This window comes from Gossypium hirsutum, chromosome D03 (genome assembly GCF_007990345.1).
Source record: "Gossypium hirsutum isolate 1008001.06 chromosome D03, Gossypium_hirsutum_v2.1, whole genome shotgun sequence".
Lineage (NCBI taxonomy): Eukaryota > Viridiplantae > Streptophyta > Magnoliopsida > Malvales > Malvaceae > Gossypium > Gossypium hirsutum.
In genome coordinates this window covers 8,958,869-8,981,117 of record NC_053439.1, presented here as the reverse complement: position 1 = coordinate 8,981,117, position 22,249 = coordinate 8,958,869, and positions in this window count along the sequence as shown.

The following is a 22,249-nucleotide window of genomic DNA, read 5'->3' as shown; positions in this document are numbered from 1 at the left end:
ATAGTCATGTGACAGACATGGCTCCTGATAGAATCACCCTTCAGAACATGGAGAAGAAGCCGAGCGAAAGCTTTAGGCAGTACGCGCAGAGATGGAGGGAGGTTGCAGTCCAAGTTCAGCCATCGCTCCTGGAAAAGGAAATGACCATGTTGTTCATTAACACCCTGAAGGCACCGTTCATAACACATATGTTAGGAAGTGCCACAAAAAGCTTTCCTGACATAGTCATGAATGGCGAGATGATTGAGAACGCCATCAGGAGTGGGAAAATCGATGCTGGAGAGAGTAACAGAATATCAACTTCGAAGAGGAAGGAAAACGAGGTGAAAAATGCGAGCATGTACAATAAGGGTTACTCGAAGTCAGTAACAGTGAGTCGGCCAGGAAAGGTGGCTGCCAATCAGCAAAGCTCGTCGAGACAAGAGGCCGGTACAAGGCGAAATACGGAGAGGCCTCAATTCACACCAATTCCTATGTCGTACAGGGAATTATACCGAAACTTATATGACGCACATGTAGTTTCCCCTTTCTATCTGAAGCCCTTACAGCCCCCGTACCCCAAATGGTACAACGCAAATGCACAGTGCGACTATCATGCGGGAATCACGGGGCATTCCATAGAAAACTGTACGGCCTTCAAGAAGTTGGTTGAAAGGATCATTGGTATGGGTGTTGTTAAATTTGATGAAGCCACCAAGGCAGAAAATCCACTACCAAACCATACTGACAGTGGAATAAATATGATGGGCGAGGACGGAAAAATTAAGGCAGACATTGCGGACGTGAAGACTTTTTTGAGATGGGTCTGGAAAGAGATGGTGAAAAGGGGGCTAATTGCTTCAGAAGAAAGCTGTGAGAAGAGGAGGAACTACTGTGAGTTCCACTGTGAAATGGGGCATGAAATCCAAGAGTGTACGGAGTTCAGAGCCGTGGTACAGGGTATGATGGATAATAAGGAGATGGAATTTTGTGAGGGAGTTCAAAGGGAGAATCATGTATGTACGTCGGAGTTGGCATTGGGAGTTCCAAAGGCTAACCATCTTGTGGTCATCATCTCACGACCTAAGAATAGTGAGGCTGGAGCGCGAGTAGCACCAAAGGTTATCATTCAAAAACCAACCGTGTTTACTTACAAGGATAACAGGAGGGTTCCTTGGAATTACAATTGTAATGTGACAATCCCAGGGAAGGAGGACACAATTAATAAAGTGGACCATGATGAAGAAGGGCATGACGAACAGGTGAAGGCTCGAGTAGAGCCAATAAGAGAAGAAACTTCAGTTGAAAAGAAGAAGAATGTGGTTGAACCTGAATTCTTGGTCAATGAACCAATCAAAGAGGAGGAAGCTAGAGAGTTCTTGAAATTCATAAAACATAGCGAGTATAGCGTTGTGGAACAGCTGCACAAACAACCAGCCCGCATATCTGTGCTAGCTTTACTCCTGAACTCGGAGGGACATCGAAATGCACTACTGAAGGTGCTAAATGAAACTTATGTGGCCGACGATATCTCTATTAACAAGTTGGATCGACTCGTCGGCAATATAAGCGCGGATAACATCATTTCTTTCAGCGATGACGAAATACCACCTGGGGGTATGGGATCTACTAGAGCTTTACACATCACTGCAAGGTGTAAAGGGTGCATATTACCGGGGGTTCTAGTAGACAATGGATCGGCATTAAATGTATTGCCCCTATCCACGCTCAACAGGCTACCTGTGGATAGTTCGTATATGAAGTCGTGTCAGAACGTGGTTCGAGCATTCGATGGTACTGAGAGGAGGGTCATGGGAAGAATTGACATTCCCTTGTTAATTGGCCCAACTATTTATGAGGTGGACTTCTTAGTTATGGACATCAAGCCTTCTTACAGTTGCCTATTAGGAAGGCCATGGATTCATTCAGCAGGTGCGGTAACGTCATCGTTACATCAAAAACTGAAGCTGGTGTCTGAAGGCAGGGTTGTGACGATAGATGCTGAAAAAGATATCATTGCATCTGTAACCAACGATGCGCCTTATCTAGAAACGAGCGATGATGCAATCGAATGCTCTTTCCTTTCCTTGGAGTTTGTAAATGCAACATTCATCCGTGAGGGGAACAAGATCCCGATGCCGAGAATATCAAGGACCACAGGGATGGGTCTGCAATTGACACTTGGAAAGGGAGCTTTGTCGAGAAGAGGATTGAGGAAGTATCTTCAGGGCCGAGTTGAGGCTCCAATGTTGAAAGACAAGCAGGACCGTTTTGGCTTAAGTTATAAGCCAGATTTTAAGCAAATGAGGATGGAGCGAGAGAAGAAACAAATGAGGAGAAGGGCTCGTTTGACAGGGGATGAAGTTGAATGGGAACCCATGACCTTTTCTCACCTATCTAAGACTTTTGTATCGGGGGGATTTGTCTATCAAGGAATGCTAGGGGTCAGAAGTATTAACACGGAGCTAGGGAGTATTCATGCCGTGTATGAAGAAGCGACACTAGGAAGAACTTCGCCAGATATTCGTCCTTACGAGTCGGAAAGGGAGCTAAACAACTGGACTGCAGAGGAAATACCTGTAGTTTTTAGGATTCCCTCAGAGTAATTTCCAGAACACCCTTATTGCTTTTTAGCCTAGAAGTGATAAGGATTCCTTTGTGAAATAGGCTCATGTCCAGAAAATTGTTATCTTAATAAAGTTCATGTTTGCAGTCATTTTTGGAGCAAATCTTTCTTTCCATAAGAACAATTATTTTAAGTTTCTCTTAAACTACACTTGCATTTCATTCATGACCATATTGCACCAAACAAATTCCTGAATTCATATTGTTTTTCATACCTATAACAGGTCCCACGATATCAATGATGCGAATGTCACTCTTACAAATTTAGAGTCTCCTTTTGAACGAAACATGTGTTTAGAGGGATCGCATGATTTTGAAGACAACGAAGACTGTGGTTTGTCTCCTGACTTGTTGAAGATGGTAGAAAGGGCTGAGAAACAAATCCTACCTCACAAGGAATCAATAGAAATTGTGAGCTTAGAGGAGGGTAAAGAGGTGAAGATCGGATCAGATATCTTTGCAAAAACAAGACAAGACCTCATCGAATTACACCGAGAGTTCAAGGACGTGTTTGCGTGGTCATACCAGGATATGCCGGGGTTGAGTACCGACATTGTAGTCCATCATCTCCCTATAAGAGAAGATTGCAAGCTAGTACAGCAAAAGCTCAGAAAAATGATGTCTGATATCATGTTGAAGATAAAAGAGGAAGTCCAAAAGCAGTTTGATGCCGAATTTCTGCAAGAAGTCAAGTATTCTGAGTGGGTGGCTAACATCGTACCAGTTTCAAAGAAATATGGAAAAGTACGAATGTGCGTGGATTATCGGGATTTGAACAAGGCTAGTCCAAAGGATAACTTCCCATTGCCCCACATCGACACATTGGTAAACAATACTGCGGGCTTTTCATTGTTTTCCTTCATGGATGGTTTTTCTGGGCATAATCAGATAAAGATGCATCCCGAGGACATGAGAAAGACTACGTTCATTACGTTATGGGGGACGTTTTGTTATAAAGTGATGCCGTTTGGATTGAAGAATGCAGGAGTGACATATCAAAGAGCCATGGTAGCCTTGTTCCATGACATGATGCACAGGGAAATCGAGGTTTACGTTGATGATATGATCGCGAAATCTAGAACGGAGGGCAAACATGTGTGGGTCTTGAGAAAGTTATTCTTAAGATTGAGAAAGTTCTAGCTCAAGCTTAGTCCAGCGAAGTGCACTTTTGGGGCCAGGTCAAGAAAGTTGCTAGGCTTCATAGTCAGTAAAAGGGAATCGAGATTGACCCAGACAAAGTCAAGGCAATACGAGATTTACCTCCACCTCGCACGCAGAAAGAAGTTCAAGGTTTCCTCGGAAGACTAAATTACATCGCTAGGTTCATTTCACAACTGACTGAGAAATGTGACCCTATATTTCGTCTTCTGAAGAAACATAATCCTGGTACTTGTGATGAAGAATGCGAAGAAGCTTTTAACAAGGTGAAGCAGTATTTTTCTAACACTCCAGTGCTGTCACCACCTAGTCCGGATAGGCCCATGATATTGTATCTGGCAGTATTTGATAATTCCATGGGGTGTGTGCTAGGCCAACATGATGAAACGGGGAGAAAAGAAAGGGTGATATATTATCTCAGCAAGAAATTCACTGATTGTGAAATGAGATATTCACCTATTGAGAAGTTATGTTGTACCTTGATTTGGGCAACTCGAAGATTAAGGCAGTACATGTTATACCATACGACTTGGCTAATCTCAAAGTTAGACCCGTTAAAGTATATGATGGAGTCAACTGCTTTGAATGGGAGAATGGCCCGATGGCAGATCTTACTGTCTGAATTTGATATTGTTTATGTGAGCCAGAAGGCTGTGAAAGGGAGTGCAATTGCTGACTTTCTAGCTAGTAAAGCTCTGGAGGACTACGAGCCGTTGAGTTTTGATTTCCCAAATGAAAACCTGATGTGTATAGCGGCTACTGAGGAAAATTCCCAAGAAGGTCACGGTTGGAGGTTAAACTTTGATGGAGCCTCGAATGCTGCGGGTAATGGAATTGAGGCAGTCCTAATGTCCCCGAATGGTGATCATTATCCTTTTACTTGCAAATTGGATTTTGACTGTACAAATAACATGGCAGAATACGAAGCATGCATCATGGGTATTCGTGCAGCTATAGAGCGGAAAATCAAAGTGCTAGAGGTCTATGGAGATTCAGCATTGGTGATATATCAGCTCAGGGGTGAATGGGAAACGAGAGAACCCAAATTAATCAGTTATCAAAAATTGGTCCTCGAATTGATTAAGGAGTTTGAGGACATCACTTTTTGCTATCTCCCACGAGATGAGAACCAGATGGCTGATGCACTAGCTACTTTAGCCTCCATGATCAAGGTGAATAGACATGAGGATATGAAGCCTATCCAAATGAGTATTTATGAAGACCCGGCTCATTGTTACAATATTGAAGAAGGAGGAATCGATGATAGTCCTTGGTATCAAGATATACTATGATATGTAAAAAATCGTGAGTATCCTGGCCAGGCAACGGAGAATGAAAAGAGAACTCTAAGAAGACTAGCCATTGATTACGTCTTAGATGGGGAGATCTTATACAGGAGGGGAAAGGATCAAGTTCTGCTAAGATGTGTGGACGCCGTGGAAGCAAAGAAAATCTTGGAGGAAGTCCATGAGGGCATCTGTGGAACGCATGCTAGTGGTTTCACAATGGCCAGACAGATTATGAGATTCGGGTACTACTGGTCCACCATGGAAAGGGATTGCATCAATTATTCCAAAAAGTGCCATAAATGTCAAATCTATGGTGATAAAATGCATGCACCTCATTTACCTCTTCATGTTATGACTTCTCCATGGCCTTTCTCCATGTGGGGTATGGATGTTATCGGGCCAATATCGCCGAAGGCTTCAAATGGGCATCGTTTCATATTCGTGGTTATTGACTACTTCACCAAATGGGTAGAAGCTGCTTCGTATGCTAATGTTACAAAGTCATCAGTCAGTAAGTTCTTGAAGAGAGAGATCATATGTCGATATGGAATGCCTGAGAGAATCATATCCGACAATGCGTTGAATTTGAACAACAGCTCAATAGCAGAGGTCTGCAGTCAATTCAAGATCAGACATCACAATTCGTCGCCGTATCGCCCGAAAATGAATGGTGCAGTAGAAGCGGCCAATAAAAATATAAAGAAGATTGTAGGGAAGATGACTGAGACTTACAGGGACTGGCACGAGAAATTACCATTTGCCCTCATTGCGTACCGAATGTCAACCAGGACCTCCACCGAGGCAACGCCTTTCTCCTTAGTTTATGGCATGGAGGCAGTCTTACCCATCGAAGTTGAAATCCCTTCTCTCCGGGTTTTGTCTGAGCTACAATTGGATGAAGCGGAATGGGTTCACTTTCGATACGATCAGTTGAACTTGATAGAGGGAAAGAGGCTAAAGGCTATTCAGCATGGTCAGATGTACCAGAAAAGAATGATGCGAGCCTACAACAAGAAAGTCCGACCCAGAGAATTTCACGAGGGGGACCTGGTGTTGAGAAAAAATCTTCCTCTACAAAAGGATTTTAGGGGGAAATGGATGCCGAATTGGGAGGGTCCTTATGTTGTAAAAAAGGCCTTTTCTGGAGGAGCCCTAATCCTGGCTGAAATGGATGGAAAAAACTTGCCTAATCTGGTAAATTCAGATTCAGTGAAGAGGTACTTTACTTGATGAAGGGAAGGAACCAAAGTGAAAACCCGTAAAGGGCGCTTTGATTCCAAAAAAAAATGGAGAGGCTAGGGTGAAAACCCGCAAAGGGCACCTTAAGACCAAAGGGGATTTGAGTTGAAAACCCGAAAAGGGCGACTCAAATTTTGATTGTCTCATGGTAGTCTTGTTGTACCTAAATCGGCAGAAAGGAATAGACGACATCTTGGGGCATCAACAAAATACTGTGAATCCCCTAAACACGTGTTGAATTCAGAAGGGTCTTCGAAAAGTTGTATAGAGAAATTCAAGCAGAGATATCTGGGGCACTTGATCATAGTATTTGTATTCGTTGTTTTAGAATATTTCATTCTTTTTCAATATAAATGTCCCCAGACAATTCCTCTATCATTGACAATTCATTGCGGGCTATGCCCCCAAATTAACTTTGTTTTATTCATCGTTGCGATCTTTTCGCAAGCATGTTGCATTAGAATGACGATTAATGGACTAGTAAAACTTTCACAAGGGAAGTTTTTTATATTACTCTAGAAATTTCTAAATAATACAGGAGCCTGAAGTAGGACTATTGTTTAGACTTCACCGGGTTGAAAGGTCGAATATATCTAGGGGTCAAGAGTCAAGATTAAGATTTCCAAGTTTTGACGAAGCGTTGTTGTCACAAAGGAAGCCTTAATGAGCAATAATGACTTTAAACATTCAATATTCATTTTTCATGACATAACATTCAAATGTCATTCACACACGTCTAGTTAAGAGCATTTGATTCATTTGATCATGACATCCTAATCACTAGGCATAATTAGGTTCATTATACAGGTCATGTTCCACAGAGAACAGGTCAGTGGAATCATAAAACCTTATCTCCCTGAGCAGCAGTGAAGTAGGTTGAAAGATAACATATCTTGTCTTCATGTATTGGCGTGAAGTAGATCAGAGATACCAGATCTTGCCTTCCCATACTGGTGGCGAAGCAGATTAAAGAAAACAGATCTTGTCTTCAGGTACTGGCGTGAAGTATATCAGAGATACCAGATCTTGCCTTCCCATACTGGTGGCGAAGCAGATCAAAGAAAACAGATCTTGTTTTCATGTACTAGTGTAAAACAGATCAAAGATAGTAGGTCTTGTCTTCATGTATCGGCGTGAAGAAGATCAAATACAACATATTTTATCTTCCCATATTGGTGGCGAAGTGGATTGACGATTACAAATCTTATCTCCCTGAGCAGTAGTGGAGCAGATCAAAGATGGCAGATTTTACCTCCCTGAGGTTGCAGTGGAGTATATTGAAGCCAGTAATTCTATTCCCCTGGTCGGCAGTGGAATCGATCGGAAAAAGCAGATCTTGTCTTCATGTATTGGTGTGAAGTAGATCGGAAAAAGCAGATCTTGTCTTCCCATATTGGTGGTGAAGTAGATCGAAGATACAAGTCTTATCTCCCTGAAGTTGCAGTGGAGCAGACAAAAATAACCAATCCTCTCTCCTTGAAGTTGCAATGGAGTGGATTAAAACCGCAGATCTCATCTCTCTGAAGTTGCAGTAGAGCAGATCACATTAGATTTATCTTTAAGTTGTAGCAGAACAAATTGAAGCTGCAAGTCTTATCTCCCTGAAGTTGCAGTGGAGCAGATTAAAGATGACAAATTTTGTTCTTTTGAGAAGCTACGAAGTATGAATCCTATCTCCCTAGCATTGCAGTGGAATGGATTGAAGCACTAGTTCCTATACCTCTGAAGATGCAGTAGGAAGGAATGAAGCTATTTAAAGAAGAGAAGCATTGAATAAGTTCAGGCTCAATACGGCCAAGCACAATTGGGCCTTGTGGTCTTTGCTCTGTTCCCGTTACATGACAACGAGCAAAGAGGGGCAGCTATAATCGACCCAAATGGTCCAGGCCTTACAAATAGTAAAAAACCCAATAACCCAAAACAACCCTGGCCCAAAGCAAAATTAAACAGAAAAAAAACCCTAAGCCCTAAGGAGCGCCGCAGCAAGCCCCGAATGCACCCAGCAGCCTCACGCCGCGCCCAACGCCTCCAGCAGTTCCCAAGCGCCGCACGTTATGGAATCGACCACCCCACGTGCTCCGTTTGGTCCACTTTCACCTGCGAATACGGACTCAAAGAGTCCGGAGGAGAAAAACAAGCAAAATATATGATTTTTTTTATTTTTTTTCTTTTCGGCCTATAAAAGGCCATTAAATCTGTAAAATAGGGATGGGGGGTATGAACGGAGAAATACACAGAGAAATTAAAAGAAATACAGATTAAACTTGTTTTTCAAAGGTGATTTTTGCATTTTATTTTACAGCGTTTATTTTATTTTATTTCGAAATTTTTCTTGTTTTTTTTTATTTTCATCATCATTTTGGTTTAAAATAACAAAGAAAAAGGAGAGATCTTACCCTTTTCGTCGAAGACGCCGGACCGTCGCCATATCCGTCGTGATCGGAGCGCCGGCATGGGCTGAGGGGTGGCGCGAGGATGCTAGGGAATTAAACCCTAGCAGAGCACCACTGTCTTTTTTATTTTTTTTTTCTTTCATTCGGTTTCAAATGACTTTTGAAGGGAAAAATTTTGTTTTAAATAACGTTCAAAACGACGTCGTTTCGCCCTAGTGTAACCCGCGCGGTGACCCGACCCGAAGGGGAGGATCTGCGCGCTCTGACGTCACATGGGCTATTTGCGCAATTGGCCCTCCTGTTTGCAGCGCATTTCAATTAAACTTGTTTTGTTTTTTTAGAAATTGGGTCGCACATTTTATTTTTGTTTCAATTTGGCCCCTTGCTGCGCAGCGTTTTGGAAGGACGGGATAATTTCCCTTTTGGTCCTCCGTTCTTACGCGCGTGTTCAAGTGGACCCTTTTCTTTTAAAATTTTATTCAAAATTCGCCCATTTTTTTTGTTTTTAAGTTCAATTTGGTCCATTTTACCTATTTTTCTTATTTTTTTATTTTTAAATATTATCATTATTATTATTATTATTACTATACATATACACGCATGTTTTAGATAATATATATACATATATTTTTAAAAGATTTTAAATATATATATTTTTGTACATACAAACGTTCTTTTTATATACATACTTTTGTTTTCAAATTATTTTTTTTCTGTAAATACGTATATTTGTATATTTCTATTTTATATGTACATATGCATATCTTTTATCTATACGTTTTTCTATATTTTTAACTTTTATATACCTTATATTTTACATATATACTTATACATTTTTTGTAAATAAATACATATGCATACTTTTATATTTTTTTATGCATGTATTTCTATTTGTTTTTATCTGATGTATTTCATTCTTTTTTTTTCGTTTGCAAATGTACGTGTATAGTGTACCTGCATATATACTTGTAAATATTTATTCATATTTGTCTTAACCTAGAGCATTTGTTTTATGTTATGCCTTAACCCTTTTTAGCATTTTTTTTCAAATATTTTTTTTTGATTTTCACAAAGTGTTTAAATGATCCTATTCTATAAACTCCAAAATGTTTGGCATTCATGATTCTCGTGAAAGATCGTGTCCTAACTTACTGGATCGCGATTATTTTTCGATGAGTTTAGAAAGCCAAGTATTTGTTTTGCAATAAGTTCAAATTTTAAATAAAAACTTATTCTCGGGAATTCAAAATGTTGGGTCCTAACTTACTGGTCATGACATTTTCTTCTCGAAATAAGAATTTTCAAAAGCAAAAGGCAATATTCGGGTATTTTGAGGATTTAAAAACATTGTGCCCTAACTCACTGGGTGTGGTGTTTTATTTCTTTGAAATACAAATGTCTTTTTATTTTAATCCATTCATGAAATAAAAGTTTCCTTTTAAAATCTTTTCAAATTTTCGACACCAAGGCATTAAAAAAATCAATTTGGTACCAATTTTGGGCGTTACGAGGGTGTTAATCCTTCCTCGTGCGTAACTGACTCCCGAACCTATTTTCTCAAATTTCGCAGACCAAAATTATTTTTAAGGTGGGCCGATCACACCTTAATAAAGGATCGGTGGCGACTCCAGTTTTTGTTTTTTAAGACGACAACTAAAATTTTTTTTGTTTTCAAAAAAACGGTTTCGAAAATTATGATTGATTTGTTTTATTTCTATCTTTTCGAGGATGATGAAAGATTTTATTTCAACATTGGTTTTGAATCTTAATCTTAGATTTATTGACCAAATTTGAGATTGGTAAGGAGCTTCGACATATTTTTTTAATTAATGTATGATTATGATTATTTGCTTTAAATCTAATTGAATTATTGCGATAAACTTTTAAGATATTGGTTCCCTTTAAATAAAGAATATATTGAGACATTTAGAAGTTTATCCTACTAGAGTTGTCGCATTCCCTGAACTGAATGTAAGCATTAAGTGGTATAATAATAACCACTAAAAATTGAAACATAATAATACATAAGAGAACAATGAGAGTTCTCGAGATGACCTTTCAAAAGGTATAGATATGTTATCAATATGATACGAAAGATCATTGACTACATATCTGTTGAAATATTGAAACAAACTAGTGTTATTGCGATATTTGGTTGTACAAAACTAGTTGAAAGCTCTAGATGAGCTAATATATCGTACCTGTTGTGGTATTGAAACAAACCAATATTATTGCAATATTTGGTTATACAAGACTAGTTGAAAGCTCTAGAATAACTAATATATCAATATCTGAAAGAAGAAAATTTGTAATTGTTAATGCATTATTTATTCTACAGATATTCACTATAATGGATCTCATATTGAAATGTGAATGAGAAAAAGGATTGTATTTTTATGAGAAAGATTCAATTATTGAATTATATTTGGTTATACAAGACTAGTTGAAAGCTCTAAAATAACTTGATATGCATGTCAGAATGACAATTGCGACATTTCTTATATGAGAAATTTAACTGACTATGATCATTTGCCATGATCTTTTTTCGCCATCATCCCCATGAAGAGTTGAAAGTAGAATATTTAGTTGGAATACTTAACCATATAATATCTACTTAAATTGTGGAATAATTTTAAGAGAAAGATATGCCCATCAAAATATGATAATCTTATTTAATGCTCGTTATGATTGGATGCACTTAAAGTTGCAAGATTTTAAAACTATGATTAGTATAATTCTGCAGTATTGAGTTCTCAATTAAAATTATGTAGGGATAGAGAAATTTTTCAATTTTTCATGCTTCAAATGTGTTATGAAATAATGAGCTATTAAATGAAAAATCATAAAATCAGTCATATTAGATTTGCTCCATTCCCTGAAGTGAATGTAGCAATATATAACGACGTAATTTTTTACATAGATGTAGTAAGTAGCTATATAATAATCCTAAAATGGATGGTCATATTAATTATCTTACCACCAAAAGTGAAAGAATAAAGATAAATAAGAGAATAACAAGAATTCCCGAGAGAGCCTCTTAAGGAGTGAAGATAACTTATGTTATTGATGTGATATGAAAGACCATCGGTTGCATACCTATTGTACGCCTAAACATATTGTTACAAAATTAATTTAAGGCTCCAGAAGAGCTAATATATTGTTACCAATATCCTATGTTCAATGTGGTAATGGAATATGCTAATATTTCATAGTACAAAATTAATTCAAGGCCCCGCAAGAGCTGATACATTGTTATCTGAAGAAACAAAGCGATAATTAATGCACTATATTCTAGTTAGTCTCAAATAAATTATTTTGTTTTAAAATGATATACTTTTTAACATATATCATATTGAGACTGTAGATGAGGAGATGATTAATTAAATCTATTACATAAGGTAAGAATTTTGTATTGGAAAGCTATCGCATTTTTCGCTAGTTGGTACTATATATATTAGTATGATTAAATCACATAAGATGGTATAGTGAAAATTTATATTAGTATTATTAAATCACATGCATAGTAAACCGGAAGTTTACTCGTTCAAATATACTAATTAGTTGACATGATCTGTTAGATCATCCAAATCAATAATGATGCAACAAGATAACAATTAACATGGATAATTATTAAAGAACCTAAAGGTTTCTCATTTATCAAGTGTTGCTTGTTCTCAATGAAGATTTTTTAAACCTCATTAGCAAAAGCTGAGATTGAATTTCTTATATTTTTTAAAGAAACATGGGCTCATTTATTAAACAAGTGAATGTTTTGATATAATTTTGGTAGATGTATCTACAATTTAATCACATGTAAGTTATCAACTCGCAACCTATAGTTTGCTATATTACTTGTTTAATGATTTATTTAAGAATAATTTTTTTTAGATTATGCAATCGAGACAATTCTTGTTAATGTTGGTGAGTTTATTTCTCAGGCTTTCATTTATTATTGTATGATAGATTGTGAGTGTGAGTAAGTATCGCAAAGCCTATTTTTTATACATATAAAATGGTTTAGCAGAATTATGAATTAAATGTCTCTAGGTAGTGGCTAAACCATATCTTTTGAGAACAAAACTTGTGTTTATGTATAAGGATATTTTTTATATGAATCGGCACTTGTGCACATCATGCTAATAAGTTATGATAAATACTCCCTATTATAATTGGTTTTTGGTCAGGAATCTAATACAACCCATTTTAGAATTTTTGAATTTGTGATATATGTTAAGTTGCTCCACCATAATGTACAAAATGGGTATTCGAAGAAAGTTGATAATATATATTAATTATGAGTCTCCTTGTATTATTAGATCCTTTTTTAAATGATTTGGAGACTCAATTATAAAATGATTTGTGATTACTATTTGATTTGGTAGTTTCCCCAGCATTAGGGGGAGAGAATTAATAGTTGAATAAATAAATTACTGTAAATGAATTATCATTATCTAGATCCTCATAAAAATTAGTTTGAACTAGGAGTTCAAAAGGATAACTCGCTTTATTGCAAGTTAACTACCAAATGTATTTACTGACCCGATGAGAATAACTAAGTGTTATACGCCAGCTTATGTTTTTATTTGAATAAAAGTCACATTAGTAAAATGTGTTAGAATAAATAATGCATGCCTCAAACATGGTAAATCGATTAGGTCCAAAGATGAAAATTCTCGTAAAAGAAAATAATAAGTCAAGATGGTCATATAGTGGAGACTGATGCTCCAAAAGAGACCTAAGACATAATTAATTATTAAAAATCCAGAAGAGATTCAAGTACTTGAATATGGAAATGATGAAATTAAAGAGATATCGATATGTCATGTTAATACAAGAAAATATGGAACCATGCATGAAAATAGAAAGTTGTCGACAACGGTTTTACATCAATATTATTATTGAGATAATGAAACAAAAGAAGGATCTTGAATAAATTTTGTCAAGAAATATAATCATGAAATAGATTGACCAAAATGGAAAGACGCAATTCAAGTATAATTAAATTTGTGAAGTTTTAGGACTAGTAGCCCAAATATTTAAAGGTATAAAACTAGCGGAGTACAAATAAGTAATTTTGTGAAAATGAAACAAGGAAATTAAGTATTTTGCTAAGTTATAACATTGATTGTGAGAAGATATGATATGATGTGATATTCTTTTGTTGTGGTCGTCTTTTGTTCAAAAAAATAATAATAATAACAATTGCATTGTAATATATATATGCATTTATATAACATTGTTATTTTGCCCCTAAATATTGATGTGCAATCCTATATATATAAATACTCCTTAAAATGTTATTTTTTAATTTTATATTCCAATTAATTTTTTTACTAAAATATTATTACCTTTTATGGTAAATTTAAGATAATAATAATTTTTAAAATTTTAAGAGATAGTTATTATAATTTACTTTTTTGTTCATTAGTTAAACTATTCACATTATTTAAACTATTTATTTTTAGGGATTGATTAGCAGGATCTAAAGTACTTAGATAAATTTTATATTAAAAGTTACTTTTTTTTAAGTTTACTCAAGAGTTATTATTGGTATAGTGGTAAAGAAGTTGTTTATAAATCCATTAAACATTGGTTTAATCCTTAGATATGTTAATTTTAGTTCTTTTATTTAAAAACTATATAAAAGTATGAAAAGACAAAAAAATGTCATCAAAATAATAATAGTAGTCATTTAATAAAAAGATATATTAGTCATTTTCTAACCGAGTTGGTACTCGACTAACCTATGATTCCAACTCTGTCAGAGGTTTTATTAATAGTATAGATAAGAAGCATAAATTATATTAAATTCTACTCCTAATGAACATTAGTGTCTTAATGGATATCAAACTTCTTATTTTAATGGACATCCACTTCTATAATAATAAAATATTTACAACACTCTTATTGGATGTCTATTGATAAATAACGTGCCTCGTTAAAACCTTACTAAGATAAAATAACCAAGTGAAAAAATTTCTTAGTGAAGGAAAAAGAGTGCATATATCTATAATATGCATAACATGTTGCCTTATTAAAAACCTTACCAAGAAAACTTATTGGGACAAAACCTCAGTTAAAAGAAAAAGAGTATAACGCATATTTACTCCCCCTCATGACAACATATGGTATCTCATATTTTACGTATTCAATCTCGAATACTAGATTTTCAAATGATCACTTGAACAATTTATTAATGTTTATATCATCATTCTTCTAAATATCATAGGTGAGTCATAATTTTGGGAAAATATATTTTGATCTCTTCAAGAGTTCCAACAATAATTATAACAAATTTTGATCTTAATCTTTCTATACATGCGCATGTTGGATTGTTTTATAATATTCCTCCAACTACTATTCATTGAGTTGAATTTACCACATATGTTCAAATCAATTTAATTCATATAAATATTTATTGTAATGAACAATTTCTTGAGAATTTCTGTATGCTTCTAGCATTCTAAATCCTTTAAGGATTTTAATATAAACTTCACTATATAGTGCTTCATATAAAAGGTTGTAACAACAATTATTAGACGCATGTCAAATTTTCATGAGCTGCCAAACTAATAAGATATCTAAAGGTTATTGCATTCACCACAAAAGAGAATTTTTCATAAACAATGCTAAGACTTAGCAAAAGCTTCATTTTTCTTATTTCCTTTTCGCACAACTACTTCATTTGTACCTCACTGGCTTTATACCTTTAGATATTTGAACTATTAGTCCAAAAACTTCACGAATTTAGTTTTACTTGAGTTGCGTCTTTTTATTTTGACCAATCTATTCCATGCATATATTTCTTGAAAATTTTATTTAAGATACTCATTTTCTTTTATTACCTCAATAATATTATTCCATGAAAAATTGTTGTCAGCAACTTTCTATTTCCCATACTTCTATATTTTCTTGTACTGACAGACCTTATCGAAATCTCTTTATTTTCATCATTTCCATATTCAGGTAGGGGTGAGCAAAACTAGATTCGATTCGGAAAAAAATTAAATTTTGAGTTAATCGAATCGAGTTATTCAAATTATTCGAGTAAATTTGAATAAGTAATTAGAGTTTCGAGTTTGAATCAAGTTAAATTTTACAATTCGAATAACTCTAATAATTCAAATAATAGATTGGTGCAAATACCTTTTTGGTTCCGGTCAAGTTTGAAAATGAGAAAATTGTTGGAATGCTGGTACCCCCATGGCGCAGCAAAAATTAATAAAAAAATAATTCCGACAATTCAACCGATGGATCCATGTGTGAGGAACGAATTAGGGTGAAATAATGGTTTCGAAATTATCGAAACTTCAATCTGAGTAGATAGCGACGCCTCGGCAATGAGAATTATGATCTATTATCGAACCAAGTCACAACCTTTTATGATTCTGACCTCTACGTAATCCACCCAGTCCGAAAATGAACGGAAGAAATTTCCAAAACTGTTTTTGGAGAATTCTTTGCTTGACGGCTGCTAGATCTCACAAGCAAAGTTTTTTTTAGGGTTTTTTTTTAAAACTAACTACACTCACCCTTTTATAATTGGTATATATATAATGAATCATAATTCGTAAAATTTTTATCCGAACATAATAATCATAATTAAAAATAAATAAATATAATAATTTTTTTAACCGAAAATTATAATTACATTAATTATAACAAGGATTTCGATAAACTATATTTATTTAAATTTATATACGAACCAAATTTATATATTAATAGAACTATGTTCTCATTATGTGTACAACATCCTTGTACATATAATATGTTCGATATTTGATTGCCCAATTAAATTAATTCTATAATTAATTTAATTCATGTGACAACCAAACACAATACCAACTATGTTTTATTCCGTTCATTTCAACCATAGGGTGTGACCCTGTAGGTTCTTGTAATGTTACTAGTAATACTAGAACGTTCTAATGTTACAAACAATGAGTGGCATCTAGCAATGTATCATTACTACCTAAGTTACAAGAAGTCATGATTCGACATAACCTTTTTGTGATTAACCTTTCATGCATTAATCTTTAAGTTCTTTATCTCTGGAATGGACACAAGTCATGGAATAGTCACACTTGCATAGTCTATCCCATGTTCCTTGATATCTTGAGTAGACTATGATATATAAATAAGTATGACATCTCATATCAACTTATTTGAGCATGGCCATGCATTTCTAGCCTTACTCAATCAAGTGGCCTAAGATATTACTCCCATTATGTAGGAAAGACTTATCCTATATTGATCAACCATATCCCTCTACATAGGTTGTGGTATAGACAATATCAACCTTTATAGAACAGCTAGTTACGGTGTACGTTTGACTGTATCAAAATATACAACTCACGATGTTGGGATAATGATGATCTCAAGTCTGAGGATCATATACATATTAATCACTATGAGTAATGTTGTGACAATTACATAATAATCCAAGAAACATACTCATAGCGAGTCAGTCCAATATGTTGTTCTCTAACACACATATTCATGCATTGATTTTGACACTCCATATCAATGACAACTCTTTATCATCAATCAACTACATGTTAATCTTAATGCATTATTGTTGTCCTAGTCAACAATAATACTTGACTAAGGATCTTTTAAGAATAATCATATTATTCTCAGGACATTATTATAAAACAATTTATATATACACACAGAAAAGAAACTGAAATAATAATGGCAACGCCTTATATTAATAAATATGGTAAATCAAGTATGTTATTACAACCATATCATGATTGATCTTTGGGAATACTCTTACACAAGTTGGTCTCTTTCTCAACAAAAATTACAAAATGATTCAAAATAAATTTCAAAAATTCAAAATATTTATAGAAAATTTCAAAATGTATATTTTTTAAAAAAATTATAAAAGTTTTAAAAATTTTTAAAATATATATAAAGAAAGTTAAAAATTAAAAATTTCTATAATAATAATATTGGGGACCTAAATAAGTGAATTAATGACTCAGGTTTATCATACTAAAGTATTTTATTATTATTAGTTTGCTTTGAATTTGTTTTTTCAAATATATATTGTTTTAAATTTATGTGCTCTAACATGAAATTAGTTATACTGTAATAAGATTTTAATTTTACATGTTTAATTTTTTAATTTAACTCAAACAATTTCACTCGATTCGACTCAACTCGATTTTCATTTCACTCGACTCGATTCAAAAAAAATTAAATCGAGTTAGGATGATAAAATAGGACTTGTCAACTTGATTAACTCAAAAAAATTTCACTGAATTCGACTCGATTCCATCGAACGCTCACCCTATATTCAGGCACCTAAATCTTTTTTGAAGTTTGAATAATTAATTATGTCTTAAGTCTTTTAAGGAAAATCGTCTCCACTATCTGAACATCTCGTTTTATTATTTTCTTTTACGAGAATTTTCATATTTGAAACAAATGGATCTACCATACTTCAAACATGCATTACTTTCAATTGTTTCTAACAGGTTGTCCTACTTGCACTTTAAATACGTTGGCTTGTATATAAGACTCGGTTATTCTTATTAGGTCAGTAAATGCATCTGACAATTAACTTACAATAAAGTGAATTATCTTTTAAACTTTCGGTTCAAATTACTTTCTGTGAGGATCTAGATAATGATAATTCATCCAAGAAATTATTTCATCCAACTATTATTTCTCTCTCCCCTAATGTTGGGAAAATTGTCAAATCAAAATAATAATCACCAAATTCATATCATAATTGAATCACTAATTCGATCAAAACATTTAGTAATAAAAGGAGACTCATAATTAAAACATTTCCCAAATTTCTTTAAATACTCATTTTGTGTATTGTGGTGGAACAACTTGAACATATATTGCGCATTAAAAAAATTCTAAAATGAATTGTATTTGTATAACGACCCAAATTTCAATGGTGTTAGAAAATACGATTTTAGAATCCCATTTTCATAAACCAAGACCATAAATATAAAATAGGAATATTTACGAAGTTAATATAAAAATATAATAAATTTCAGTTAAGAAATTTAACCGAGAAAGTAGTTAATTAAAACTCAGAGACTAAATTGTAAAAGTTCAATTTCTATTGAGTTTTAAATTAGAAAAGACTTAAAGACTTAGATAGTAATTATTTAAAGGAGAAAACAAAAAATAAACCAATATTAAATAGTAGATAGTGGATGATGATGGTGGATACCATCAACTTTAATTAATATATTATCAATGTATATTAAACCATAATTATACAAGATTAACTATAACCTAATCTAAGTATAAAAGCTAAAGTAAGTGGAGACAGATGATAATTCATTTTCTTAACCATGATAATTCATTTTCTTCACTGCCCACTTGAAGAGAATAAAGAAAACTCCATTTTTGGAGGTTAAGCTTTTGGCTAAACAATTACTACGTGTGTGAAACTAACTCGATTTATCTATTGAAACTCGAGAAAAATGGGAAATAGTGGCTATTTTCAAAACTGCCCAACGCCACACGACTATGTGAGATTTTGCAAACCATGTGGGTAGGCCGTGTGGACCACACGAGCTAGCTTTTTGGGCCCTGTAGGCCTTTTGCCCAATTTTTGAGCCCGATTAAGGGTCACTTAAGGGACTCAAAACTTGGGTCTGTAGGCATCATATGGGGTCGGAAAAGCGTAAGTTTAAGTACGTAAAAATACATGGGTAAGCTTAGGAGGTATGTTAAGTAAGATATGTTACAATTAAACCATACGCTATGCTTTGATCTGTATGAAAATATAAGTGTATGCATGTCATACGATTTATGATATGTGTATGTATGATTTATGATTACGATATGCTTGTGTTTTGGGTGGGCTATGATGTGATGGAGGAAGTGTTATGTAACACCCTTAACCCGTCTTCATTATCAAATTAGGGTTACAGAGCATTACAGTATAAAACAGAACCTTTAACTTCAAAATAGAAAAATAATAGAATTTCATATTAACTTCTAATAACAAAATACAATCATAGAAAAAAATACATCATTGGGCCTTAAATCAAGCCTAAGGGGACTTAAAAATAGTTTGGAGACATTCAAGGATCAATTCAAAACAAATTAGAAAGTTTTGGGAAAAATTAAGAATTGAGGGAAATAGGGGTCACACGACCGTGTGACATTGCCCAAGCTATGTGGGGATTCAAATTATGGGACACACAATCGTGTCCCAACCTGTGTGTCAACATATATAACTTATTAACTTAGGTCACACGGCCGTGTGCCAGGCCCTGTGTGTATTCGAACCATGGTCACATGGCTATGTCGCAGACAGTGTGCCTGGCCGTTTAGAACCTACACCTGAAATTAAGATGACACACGGCCATGTGGCATTGTGTGGCACGCGGTCGTGTGAGAACCCATGTCCCAGGCCATGTGCAATCCAAATTACCCCTAAAATAAGCCGTTTCAAATATCATTTCTTAACAATCAAGCCATATCATCAATAGCTACTTTCACATACTTAAATCACATTCAAAATCACCTAAAACATGTCAAGAATTAATCCATCCTATGTCTAATCAATATGCCTTTCAAAGGTACCACATTTCACACTTCAAACTTAGTCCCATTCAACATCTCAAAGTCCTAATTAGAACCTATTCCAACCATGCCAAAATAACCATTCCCAAAACATGCCATCATACCATGTAATATCTACTATCTATATAATATGCATAAGGGTTCATCCATTCATATTTGCACCTATTATTAACATGCCATTATTTAACATCATTAACCACACCAAGCTTGGCACAACTCAAAACAAGCAAATTCACTTGAATAATCTTTTAACCCTATCACATGCCATTTATAACCATTAACCAAAACTACCAATATGACGAATGGATAGTTTGACAACGCTCCGATGAGATTGTAACCAATTGAGCTTTCCGATAATATACAAAACAGAGGAAACAACTACGTAAGCAATTAGTGCTTAGTAAGTTCGTACTTAGGAACTTAACTTACCATATGTATTAAATCAAACAATAAAAATAGATTCCTTTTTATTATAGGCCATATGTCCTTTCCTATACACAACTACTCACAAAGTTAGTTAGTGAGACATTGCACTTATAAAGCAACCAAAGCATGGCATAAGACATATCAATATTTCAAATTCATCAAACATCATTCATTCATATACCATGTTCTTACATTTTCTTTAGGTTTTACATAACAACTTTCCATGTCACACATTCATTAGTATAGCTCTTTATGTAAATGTATTTTCTTTCCATTCAAATTTTAATTACCCGTTGAACCATAAAGAATAACATTGACTACTCGAAAAATACTCCTATATCTATTTAATTCACTAAACACCATATTAGTTAACATATTTATAGACATATGTAGCATATAATCACACCAAGGCATAAATATTCATTACAACCTAAACTAGTCAAAACATTCATCTCACATTCAAACTTATGATACATAACTCACCTGAAACATGTTACCTAAATACCAAATGATTGAAGGATGCCATAGTGTCTTTCAACCATGGTCTTATTCATTCTCGTCTTAATGTCATAGTGTCTTTCAACCATGGTCTTATACATTTTTACATCATATTTCCATAGTGTCTTTCAACCATTGTCTTATTCGTTTAATTCATGATGTCATAGCATCTTTCAACTATGGTCTTATTCGTTTTCGGTATGATGCCATAGTGTCTCTCAACTATAGTCTTATTTAGTTTCGATATAGTGCCATAGTATCTTTCAACTATGGTCTTATTTGTTTCCTTCAAGCCAAAAAATTTGATTCACATATCTAGGGAAATAGATAATAATTTATCGAAATAGTAATTGATTGTATTAACCAAGTTACAAACTTACCTGAACTCATAAATGACTTCTAGCACGAATCGACCACTATTCCACAACTTTGAATTTTCCACGATTTACGTTCGTTCGAGTTGTTTATTGATCATGAATGGTGAAACAAAGCTTAATCAAACCCAAGATTAGCCATCCATGGAAGAATCGATTGTCTAAAAATGTGAAAGAAGATGATAACCACTCATCTTTTGTTTATGTTTTATTTTAATTATCAAATTACCTTTTTACCTTTATGATTTTAATTTAAAATTAACAAAACATGTCCATAATTGTCCGCTATCAATATGCATGATATATTTACCATATAAGTCCATTAATTCATCTTTTCATAGCCATTTGACCCATTTCACTAATAGAGATCAACTTTTGTAGCTTTTATAATTTAGTCATTTTGAATTAATTAGCTATTTAATTGTTAAAATTTCTTAACCAAATTTTAATATAACCCTAATAACACTATTAAATATTTATAGGCTCAGTTTATAGAAACGAGGTCCTGATACCTCATTTTCTAAAATCACTTGACTTTAAGGATTTACCACTTGAACCTAGTTATTCATTCAAATAACATAAATTATCAAATAAAAATTTAATATTACTATATTTGACTCGTAAATGTTAAATAATAATATTTACAAACTCACTCATCAGATTTGTGGCCCCAAAATCACTATTTCTGACACCACTGAAA